The sequence below is a fragment of the Pinus tabuliformis genome, chromosome 8, assembly GCF_031772625.1.
Source record: "Pinus tabuliformis cultivar Carrire ecotype Pingquan chromosome 8, CPIR1, whole genome shotgun sequence".
Lineage (NCBI taxonomy): Eukaryota > Viridiplantae > Streptophyta > Pinopsida > Pinales > Pinaceae > Pinus > Pinus tabuliformis.
In genome coordinates, this window is record NC_142294.1 from 1,562,682,407 (window position 1) to 1,562,694,573 (window position 12,167).

The 12,167-nt window shown below is 38.2% G+C and overlaps 1 pseudogene; it reads left to right on the forward strand.

The window, feature by feature from the left end:
- The first annotated feature begins 253 nt into the window (after positions 1-253).
- On the forward strand, positions 254-1,236 carry LOC149241942 (uncharacterized; annotated as a pseudogene).
- The last annotated feature ends 10,931 nt before the right edge of the window (positions 1,237-12,167 follow it).

The window sequence follows — 12,167 nt, forward strand, 5'->3', positions numbered from 1 at the left end:
TCTACATGTATGCATACATGTTTCCTCATTTTAACATTTATAAACTGAAATTTACCAATAAAGTAAACCATGGAATATTTTCCAGCTAGGCAGTTATCAAAAGGAGTCAGATCCAATTCTACTCTGTATTTTCTCCATAGAAGTGGAGTTCTGGCTATCTCATCTCTATTTGAGGACAGTTTTCAACTATGGGTTGTAACGTGGTTTTTTTAACTTTATTCTACCTGGTTGATTGTTACAGGTACCCAAAGTCATGTATGAAGACCTCGGAGGACAGCCTGGCATGTAGAGACCACCATCGAACACAGCACCAAATCCATTCAATAATGCATTTTATGGGGCTGCTTCAGGATTTATTCGAGATGGATTAGGTGCATATGGGGAAAGAATTTTTGGAAGTGGCACAGAAAATGTGCAAAGCATTGTATGAGTTGCACTTTTATCCTGGTTGAATCACTTTGAAATTTCTAATAGGTCTCCATTTAAAATGAGAGATGAGTCAATTGATTCCATGGATAGGGGTTTACAGCAAGAATAGTTTCCTTTTTTAATTTCTTCTGATTGACAAAGTTTCTCTTAATAAGCTGAGGTGATGATTTTTATGAGCAGGTCAGCAAATATTTTTCTGATCCACAATATTATTTTCAAGTGAACAACCGATATGTGAAGAACAAGCTGAAAGTAATCATGTTTCCCTTTTTGCACAGGGTAAGTCACAAAGTATCTGACTCCACTGAAAATTCATCTCCCCATAGTGGTAGTATTTTCATTTTGCTTGAGAATGTTTGTAATCATACATAAGTTTAATTTTTTTTGTATGTTTTCACTGTGTTTTTTTAGGGTCATTGGACAAGGATAGCTGAGCAGATTCCAGGCGGTCTCACACACAAGCCACCTATCTATGATATAAATGCTCCAGACTTATATATTCCCTTTATGGCATTTGGAACTTATTTAGTCCTCTGTGGCTTCACAATAGGTCTGCTTGGGAAGTAAGTATTCTTCCCTGGCTGCATAATTCTTAGACATCAAAGTAACTTGTGATTTTTTGTCTTATCCTGCGCTAATTGTTTCATCCAGCGCCTGGTATAATATGCATCAAACTGGTCTTTTTCAGCGTTCTCCTAATATGTAATGCAAAGAATCAGAAATGACATTAAATTTTTATTTTCTTCTCTTCATTATTCTTCTCTTTCTATCTGCATTGTACATATTTGCCCCATACGTCATCCAGTCCATTTTCAGTGTCATAATTGACTCCTCTTCAAGCATTTGCTTTCAAATCTCATTATTTTGAGCTGGCATTGTCTCCACAAGCAAATTGTTGGTCTCCTAGAAATGGAAACATGATAAGTTGTGCTCCTTGGATGATTAAGGTCTTCTCTGAACTTGAGGGTAGTTTATTGTGTTAAAACTTAAATTTCCTTGACCCCATTAACTTGGGAATTTACCACCTAGTAGATTATTACGGATCTACTGAATAAAAAGCACGACTGAGATCTTAACAAAACTTAAACAACGGAAGCAAACAAACAACCAATCTCAATCACACGTTTACACAGATTTTCTGCCCATCAAACAGTTCTTCATTAAAATAACTTCAGAACCTACATGGGCTCCCTTCCTGGGCATCTATTAAAGAGGACTGAGAGAGCTTCAAAATTAAAGAGGACTGAGACAGACGATGACCTGATCTGGAAGAAATGATGTCCTGCAGATGTTCTCTTCCGGTTCGATTTCCAGCTCCGTTACCCGCTCGTGAACAGTGCTATACTCTGTGAGATTGATCCAAGACGGCCGGTAGTTTGATCCAAGAAGGCTCCCGCTCATGGAAGCACGGAAACCGCAGAACAGTTGATCGTGCATCAGAACAGCTGTGCACCGCAAAACAGGGACCGCAACAGAATGCGCCATTACTACCCTACTCTGGAGTGCCGGGCTTTGTGTGACGGTTACCTACATTCTCGCTCAGGTCCCCACTGTCAACCTGGTTTGCTTTTACTTAGGCGCCGCTTGCTAGATTTATGGCGGGCGAAAGGAAAGGGCGGCTGCTGGCAGAAAACATAACTCAGCACGACAGCGATTCATTACAAGTCGCAAACGTGAAGAAGTTCACCGCAACAAGAGGGCTCGGCATGAATGGGGCCAGCGGTGGGTCTCTCGACGGAACGGAACGGGATGCGACGGGAAAGGGTATGTTGTTTCCTTATCGTCCGCAGCTTAACGCCAATCGCCAGTAGTGCAGATGACAGGTGGTAGAGACACGACAGCGATGGCATAACTCTCCACGTGTCAGCACGGGAGACAAAGGGACGACGAAAGTCTGTTCCAAAGGAAGGCCTATCGGCCTAAAAATTAAAAAAATATTAATTATAACAATTATATAATTTAATATATATTTTTATTTAAATTAAAAATTATTCTATCAATTATAATCTTCGTATAATTATTCTTCAAAACCAGGGTTGACTTGTGGCTTGAAAAACAATGACCCAAGGACATCTAAGCCGTCAAAGTCACTCGAAGATCGCACCTGACCTGGATCACCCCAGCCCTAAGCTAATTGGATTTTAGCATGTCTCCTCCCCTAGCACAGGCATAACAACATTTGTTAGATTTAATTTTGGGTCACGTTACTAATAAAGCCCATCCTCAACCATTTATACTAACAAAACTTAACATTGTTATAAAATATTAATTATAACCATTATATAATATTGTTATAAAAATATTAATTATAACCATTATATAATTTAATAAATAATTTTATTGATTCAAGCACCATGATATATAAATAAAAAACTTTAAATGTTTTTGTAAATAATTATTTATACCATTTTAACAAAGTAAATTGATTTTAGTTTTTTCATTTAAACGTTTGAATAAATATGTATTTCTTTTAATAAAGTTATGATAATTTAAAAAAAAAAAAAAAAAAAAACAGTAACTATTATCATCATATAATTAACACACGGCTTTTTGTCTATTTAGTTTAGTGCAAGATTCTAAATAAGAACACTTTAAATGTTTTAGGTTTTCTATTTTGTTAGCTATTAATTGGCCGAAGTCGTTTATATATCATCCTCAGGTGGAGGAGCCTTTGTTGAGCCGATTGTAATGTGATCCATCGATATCTAAGTTTTATCCTATTGCAAAATATTTTATGAAGTATTTCAGACTGATGCACGTCTCGAGCGAAAATACAAATCACTTCAGAGTTACAGGCGAAAATTAAGAGTCTCTGAGTGGACAAACAACGCCATTAGCCTTCGTGACCTACCATGTCTGGTCTCGGTAATCCCCGTCTAACTGTATAGACCTGAACTTATCTAGACTGTCATCAACGTGGAAGTTTTGTCTAAATTGGAGGGTCGTACCCTCCAGAGTGAATTTGGAATGCAAAACTGAATCAATAGAAGTTTCCACATTAACATTTTCATATTAAATGATAAATTTTCATAATAAATACACTGGGCAAGAATGCAGTGAATCTAAATAATCCATTGAATCTGACAAATATTTTCTGATTCACTTTTCTATATGATAATCTTCCTTATATGCTATGTTCTTTTAACAAGTTTTCACACTTTATAAATTTTATTTGCATTTATATAAAAAGTTATGATCGTGTGACATTTTTTATTATTAAAAAGTAAAGAAGAATTTAGCAACAAGTTATTTAAAGTTGTATAATTATATATAAAAAAGGGGTTTTATAATATATTCATAAAGTTGTATAATCATATATAAAAAAGGGGTTTTATAATATATTCAAAATTTAGATAGAGATCAATTAAGGCTATATATAAATGTTATTTAATTTAAATATATTACTTAATTACTCGAGTATATATGGTAGTGGAACTTCTGTGATATATTGAGTTGAGCAGTGTTATGATGAGTACAAATTTTGCTTAGAACAAAGGGAATTGCTTATTTTGAAATTGTGTAAATTTAGTAAATAATATATATATATATATATATATATATATATATTATATGTAATTAGAAGGTGAATTATTTATTGAATTTATGGTTTATATTCTTAATAGTTAAATATAAAAAATAAGATATAAACTATTATGTTTTATTATTATTATTTTTATTTGCATTGATATGTTTTTTTTTTTAACAGAAACGGGTATGAGTCTTTCATTAACTAATTTTCCAAAATGCCATAGATTCGGTTACAATGGCTGAGACTGGTTCCTTGAATTGTTTCCAACCCGCTGAACATGGCACACTCATTTATGAATCTCATTTTTTCAAATTTTTTTCTTGATCTTTTCCAGCTGATTTCCCAAGCTTATGTATACAAACGAACTGCTTCAGCAAAAGGCAATAGAGCATAATGAATTTTAAGGGATTGGGTCCCATGAGACTTCACTGTCTCTGAGAATGGTTCCAGCCTCTAACTGGGTTGCCTTATTTGCTTCTACATCTGCTTCTTTATTGTTGTTTCTCAGGACATGGAAAAATTCCAGCTTCAGGGATTTGGTCATACCTTTAATTCTTGATATTGTCCTAGCCAGCCGAAGATCTACTAGATTTGTTTTGGTCAACATAGCATTGATAATGACTTGTGAATCTCCCAATACAATTGCTTCTGTGTGTCCCAGGGCCTTAAGCATTTTGATCCCTTGGAACAGCGCCATGACTTCAGCTTGGATACTAGTGGTGTGGCCTAGACCCCATGCAAATCTGTGAGTGGAAGAATCTTTTGGGTTTATAATTATGCCTCCAGCTCCAGCTCTTCCTGGATTCCCCTTGGCTGCCCGTCAAAGAACAGAGAGGGAAGGCCTTGATTGTATAACTGTCAGGCCAGGGTAACTCCACATTGAACGAGAGACAAAACTGATTGATGTTATTCATTAGGTAACTCATGGTTATATACAAAAATAAAAACGGATCAGTTCATCTTCTAGATGACTGTCCAGTTCACCCATCCGTTTCGGATTAGGTGTCAACATTCCCCCCCTTAATCTGAAGGGATGTTGGTGAGTCCAAGCATCATTATGAATCTTTCAAGCTTTTCTCTTCCAAGCGCTTTGGTGAAGATGTCTGCAATTTGCTCGTTTGTGGAACAATGACGGAGATGGATTGTTTTGGCCTCAACATGATGTCGGATCAGATGATATTTAGTATTGATGTGCTTAGTACGATCATGGAACTTTGGATTCTTGGCCAACTTTATTGCAGATGTGTTATCAATCATGAGTGGAGTTGATTGTATTTGTTTTACCTGCAAATCTTCAAGAATTTTCCTGAGCCACACAATTTCTTTCGTTGCTTCAGCTGCTGCCACATATTCTGCTTCTGTTGTGGAATCTGCTGGTACTGATTGTTTGCGTGATCTCCAGGAGACAGCTCCTGATCCAAGACTCATAGCATATCCTAAAGTAGATACCCCGGTTTCTTTGTCTCCATCGAAGTCTGAATCAGAGTATCCAATCAAGTTGAAGTCGTCCACCTGTGTATACTTGATTCCAAGGTCTTGAGTTCCCTTCAAGTACCTTAGAACTCTTTTTGCAGCAGACCAATGTCCCTCACAAGGCTTTTGCATAAACCTGGAGAGGATTCCAACAGCAAATGAAATGTCTGGTCTGGTAGTAGTGAGGTAGATGAGACTTCCTACAAGCTGTCTATACTTTGTTGCATCCTCAAATTCCTTTCCTTCAATAGATGTGAGCTTCAAGTTTTGTTCCATTGGAGTAGAAAGGGGATTGCACTCTGTCATGCCAAATCTGTTTAACAAATCTCCAATGTATTTGTTTTGAGAAAGAAATATGGACTTTGGATGTTGGGTTACTTCAATGCCAAGATAGTAATGAACATAGCCCAAATCAGTCATTTCAAAAAAATTTCCTAATTCTTTCTTTATGGATGCAATATAGCTTTCATTGTTCCCTGTCATTAAAAGATCATCTACATATACCACAAGATATACAACTGTTTTGCCAACTTTCTTGACAAATAAAGTTGCATCATCAAGATCAAAATGTTTGAAGTTGAGTTTCAGAAGATGCTCAGTTAGTTTTTCATACCAGGCTCGTGGTGCTTGTTTGAGGCCATACAAGGACTTCACAAGTTTGCATACTTTGTGTTCATGTCCTTTCACAGCAAATCCTTCAGGCTGGGACATAAAAACATTCTCTTTTAGATCTCCATTCAAGAATGCAGTTTTTACATCCATTTGATGGACTTTCCAACCGTTCTGAGCAGCTAGTGCAAAGAGTGTCCGGATGGTGGCCCATTTTGCTGTGGTAGCAAAATTTTCCTCATAATCGACCCCTTCCTTCTGTGCAAAACCTTTTGCCACAAGCCTAGCTTTGTGCTTGTCAAGTGAGCCATCAGCTTTGTACTTGTTCTTGTAGACCCACTTGCAGCCAATTGGTTTGGTTCCAAATGGAGGATCAACCAGCTTCCAAGTGCCATTCTTTATGAGGGCATCATACTCCTTCTGCATCGCTTCTTTCCATTCATCATGAGAAGCAGCTTCTTTGAAGGAAGTTGGTTCAAAATCTGTAGACAAGTTCAATTCACAATCATAAGTAACATCCATATCAACAGGTGAATTAGAGTTATCTACATCACCTCCATCTTGTCGATTTGTATTTCTGGTTCCTGTTTTTCCAATTTCATCAGGATGAACACTTTCAAGTGTCTTTGTCAGCCACTTTGGGGGACCTTTCTGAGATGGTCCAGGCTGTTCTGTTGATTGAGTTGGGTCTGAATCAAGATTGAGTCTCCCAATTCTATCAATTACATCACTTAAAGCATCATCCGTTGTTGGAGTGTCATGCAGGGGAGATTGTTCTTCAGAAGAAGATTCCACATGTTGATCTAGTATAGGAATCCCCCCTTCAAGATGTGGAATCTGATTATCAAACTCTTGGAATGATTTCGGTTTTGTGAATCTATCCAAGCGATCAAGTTGCCGCTCAACAACACTGTCCGATTTGGATGATTCAAGAAAAATGACATCTCTAGATAAAACAAACTTTTTATTTACTTCATCATAGAGGCGGTATGCTTTAGATGTGTTTGAATACCCCAGGAAGATACACTTACGACTTCTAGCACCAAGTTTGTTTCTATGTACCTTTGGTATTAAAGCATAACAGGTGGAACCAAATATCCTGAGATGTTTTACCGAAGGAACATGTCCATACCACAATTCATAAGGAGTCTTGTTTCTTATAGCACTAGATGGACATCTATTCTTTATATATGCAGCACATAGAACAGCATCAGCCCAAAACATTGTCTTTACATTTTTGAAGAAAAGCATGGATCGTACCATATTCAAAATTGTTCTGTTCATTCTTTCAGCTACACCATTATGTTGAGGATTATAAGGCACAGTTGTTTGATGTTTAATCCCATGTTGGCGAAGATAGTGTTCAAATTCATTTGATGTATATTCTTTTCCATTATCAGTGCGAATAGACCCAATATGAGATTATGCATCATTTTCAATCCATTTATGAAAATTCTTGAATGTTTGAAAAGCATCAGATTTGTTCTTCAATAAGTAAACCCAACACATTCTGGTGTAATCATCAATAAATGTCATGATATACTTATTTCCATTTGCAGAAGGAACAGGCATTGGACCACATAAATCTGAATGAATAAGTTCAAGCTTCCTATGTGCTCTTGAATGTGAATCATGAAAAGACTGTTTGTTATGCTTTCCTAGAATGCAAGCATCACATTGTTTATGTTTTCTAGGAATTGTAGGCAAACCAGCAACACCATTTTTCTTCAACAAGCGGAGACTATCATAGTTTAAATGTCCAAATCTAGCATGCCATAATAGACTTGATGGAAGTGTACCTTCATCATGATGAGAAATATATGAAAAATGTTGTGCATGAGCAGAGGTTCCTTGCAGTTTAAGAAGTCTTTCTTCTTCTATACCTCTCATGACAAGTGAATGGTCAGATGCCTTTCTTACCTCAAGCTTTCCATCAAACATATGAATGGAGTGACCTTGCTGGCGGATGTGGACCAGAGACAACAAGTTTCTCTTGAGCTGTGGGAGATATAGAACATGATCCAGAAGAAAGTCTGGAAGACCAGGCAGTTTAAGCCTGACTGTGCCAAGCCCTGATGGCTTGATTTTTGACTGATCTGCAAAGTATACTGCTCCATCAACATTATCAGTGAAATCTTCAAAAAAATCTTTCCTATGAGTCATATGACAGGTTGCTCCTGAATCAAGCAACCAGTCATTTTTCGAAGAAGTAAGTGAAGCATTAAACAGATCTTCATTTACTCCAATGTTACATTGTGCCTCAATATAGTGAGCGGATTCAGGTGCTTTACCTTTGTCTGTGTCATCAGTTTTACCTTTTTGTTGATTTCTTCTCTGCTCAATCTTTTCCCATGGTAGCTTGCATGTAGAAGCATCATGAGATCCATTTTGTTTGCAGCGAATGCAATGTAAGTCTGCCTTTTCTTCTTGAGGGTGTCTGCCCCCCCTGCCTCTGAAATATCTTTCTCTTTCTCTTGAATGCATATTGTAACAAAAATTATTTTTGCTGATAGAAAAATAATTTTGCTGATAAAAAAATTACTTCTGCCAAAAAAAAAAATCCTCACTTTACAGCCTTTTAAATCCCTCTAATATGTGACAGAAGGCATCAGAATTTCATTGAAATATTATAACACTTTTGTGCTTCAATACAGCATAAAAAACAAACTGTGCAAATGTTCTGACTGATATGACTTTGACTGCTTTTGAAAACAGCTTATATAACCCCTTTGAAAACTGCTTACAATACAATTTCAATAACTGAAGCTTGCCAGTATTTTGAATACAATGGAAAACTATAAATACCGAAAAACTTCATCCAATGTGAAAAGTCTAGGATATGCTTGATAGAGACGGAAACCAGCTATCTTCAAAAATATATCTAAAGCAGCTGCGGGAGTGCACTTAAAAATCGAGCCATCCAAGACCATCCATCCTTCACACCATGAAGATTCTTAACCATGTCATTCAAGCACAAGCAGTCTTCAGTCTTCAATACCAAAAGCGCAGTCACCAGAAACGTATCAACGCTTCAGGCTTCAGAGGAATCAATAAGCGCAGTCTTCAATACCATAAAAACGCAGTCTTCATTAATAGAACGCAGTCATAAAAACGCAGTCTTCATTACAATAAAAAACGCAGTAGCAATTTTTACAATAAAACGCAGTCTTCAGTCTTCAATATCAAAAAAAAAACGCAGTCACCATTACAAGCTTAAGCTTCTGCCGTTCCTTCAACCTCCACAGATTCTCGACATTGAGCGTTACCGGGTTCTCTTTATATTACGAAAGCAGTTCCACGGTGAAACAAGAAAATGGCTTGAATAGGAGCGTATTCAAAACAGCGCATTCAAAAACTCAAACATAAAGTTCTTTGAATCAGCGCATTCAAAACAGAGAAGTATTTTGAATAGCGCATTGATGCTTCAAGGTCTTTGATTCTCACCAGAAGGCAGCCCTTGATAAACAACTAACCACGCAAAGACCCAAAAATTTTGTAGCTCACACACAGAGACCATAAAATATATAATCCGCAGATCCAAAACGTCAAACGCACAAAGGCTTTGATACTATAGGCAGACAAAGCAATGATACATCCACGGAATCACAACGTCCTGTGAATTTGATATGCAATGATTTTGACAATGCGAGTGAACCATGTGAGAACTATTCAGATGAAGAGAGTAGAGCTTCCCGGAGTCGACGCCTTCGTAATGTTGAAGAGGTTTCCCAATCTCTTCAAAATGACCCATGCATGTCTTGTATCGATCTTCAACAGAGAGCAGACTAGTGATCTTTGGAAACCGACCTATCCAATGAAAGGAAAGAGTTCTGGAAGGACTGGAAGCATTGGAGAGTGCGTGAATGTGTACAGGTATAGACACGGCAGAAAACAATACCTATAGACTGGTAATGACCCCGCGCCTCTTCCACAGTGATGAAAGTTTCGACGGAGGCCGTGGCGACTCAGAAAACATCCGACCGGACCATGAGGGGACCGGTGCTGCGAGTAGAGTGTGTATGGGAGCGTATTCAAGAAAAAACGGATGCGCAGATGCGTTGGAATATGGACAGGCCAGGGACAGATATGTCAGGTCAGAGGCAGCGCAGAGAGGGGCAGCGAATTCAGGCAAACATTTATACAAAAAAATGCGCAGTCTCTCAGAGAAAACGGATGCGCAGTCTCTCAGGACAGAGGTTTCATGAGGCAGCAGAAACCTGGCAGAGGAGTTACAGCTATTTCTGGAACTTGGCTCTGATACCATGTCAGGCTAGGCTAACTCCACATTGAACGAGAGACAAAACTGATTGATGTTATTCATTAGGTAACTCATGGTTATATACAAAAATAAAAATGGATCAGTTCATCTTCTAGATGACTGTCTAGTTCACCCATCCGTTTCGGATTAGGTGTCAACAATAACCAAGCTTGAAACTCTATCTCGTTTTTCCTTATTTGCCAGTCTTTAAGGCATCTGAGAGGTGTCATCGACTTTTGGAAGCTAAGATTGAGAGCTGCTCCAAACTCTCTGTCATCTTGGCTTAGATTTGTATCATCCTTTTTATCACTCAGCCATTCATTTAACTGCCCCTTAACTGTATTTGCTACTACCTTGTAGTTCTGATCCTTACCTCTGAAGATCCTTCTGTTTCTCTCCAACCAGGTATGCCAACTGATAAATTTGGGCAGGGCAGTCCAAGCAAGTTTGACAATCTTGTTTTTTGGACCTGGGCCTGGGAATCTTGCCAACCACCCTTCGAACAAATTCGGGACAGCATGGGGAAGGATGAGCATCGAATTCCACGATCCGAGGAGCTCCTGCCAGACTTGGACTGTGAATTTGCAATTCAGAGAAATATGACCAGCAGTTTCAGAATTTTCTTTGCATAGGACGCATCTTGATGGGCCATGGAAGCCCCTTTTCTGTAGTCTATCTTCTGTTAATATTTTTTGGTGGCATAGCAGCCAACAGAAGAAGTCAATCTTTGGAATAGTGGGGAAATTCCAAATGCTGTTCCAAGGCGCCGGATTGGGTGGAACGTGGGGTCTCTCCCTGATTTTGATGTAGCCCTGCGAAACCGAATAACCAAACTATTTTTCTCCCCAGCCTCTTGTATCCTTCTTTTTTGCATGTGTAGGGGCCGCTCCATGGAGTAGCTGAAGCAGCGTGGTGTATTCTGGCATCCATGCAACTGGGACATCTGATTTCCAGCCTGCCCAACTATCGCCATGCCAGGTCGAGATATCCCATAGCGTTTTAATGTTGGCCCCATCCATCACGTTTTCAGCTCTCTGCTTAGGCTCGAGTTCGATAGAGGAGGTCTATTCATGACGTTATCCTCCCAAATTTTGATGTGTTTACCATTCCCGGGAATCCAATAGGCGTTCTCTCTTATAAGAGGCCCGACTTTGGAGATTAGGTTGCTGAGAGGGGTTCTGAAGTGCTCTTTTTGTTGTTCCAAACACCTGAGTCTCTGGCCTCTGAAGTATTTCTTCCACAGCACCAACTGAACCCAACCAGGCTTTGGCGCTATAATCTTCCAAATTAGTTTGGCTCCCATTGCTAAATTTTGGGTGTTTAGATCCTTAAAATTTAGTCCTCCTTCTTGTAACGGCCTTGAGATTGTTTCCCAGTTTACTAAAGAGAGCCTTTTCTCATTATTCTTTCCTCCTTTCCAAAGGAATTTTCTGTTTAGCTCCTCTATGCTTTTTATGATGCCCATTGGTGCCAAAAGAACATAAAATTGAAAGAGAGGCAAGCTGCTCAACACTGATCAGGGAAAATTTTAAGAACCCCCCCTAAATTTATAAATATAATAAATGGGCGAATCTCCATGGTATATAGGAAAAATGGAAGGCGATTTTATCAATAATATAATATGTATATATAATTTTTTGGCGAATCTCTCACCAGGCATGGCGAATATTTTACTCAATTATAAAATCTTGTAAGATCTTTGCGAGTCTTTCACTAAATAATAAAACTTTGTAAAGTCCTAGTGAATCTTAGCATAGGCTACATGCTGGTTTAATTCCCCCATTTAAATAGGCTACATTCCAGGTGAATACCATGGGTCAATACCATGTGCCATTTTGGTGAATACCATGGGTCAATACCATATGCCAT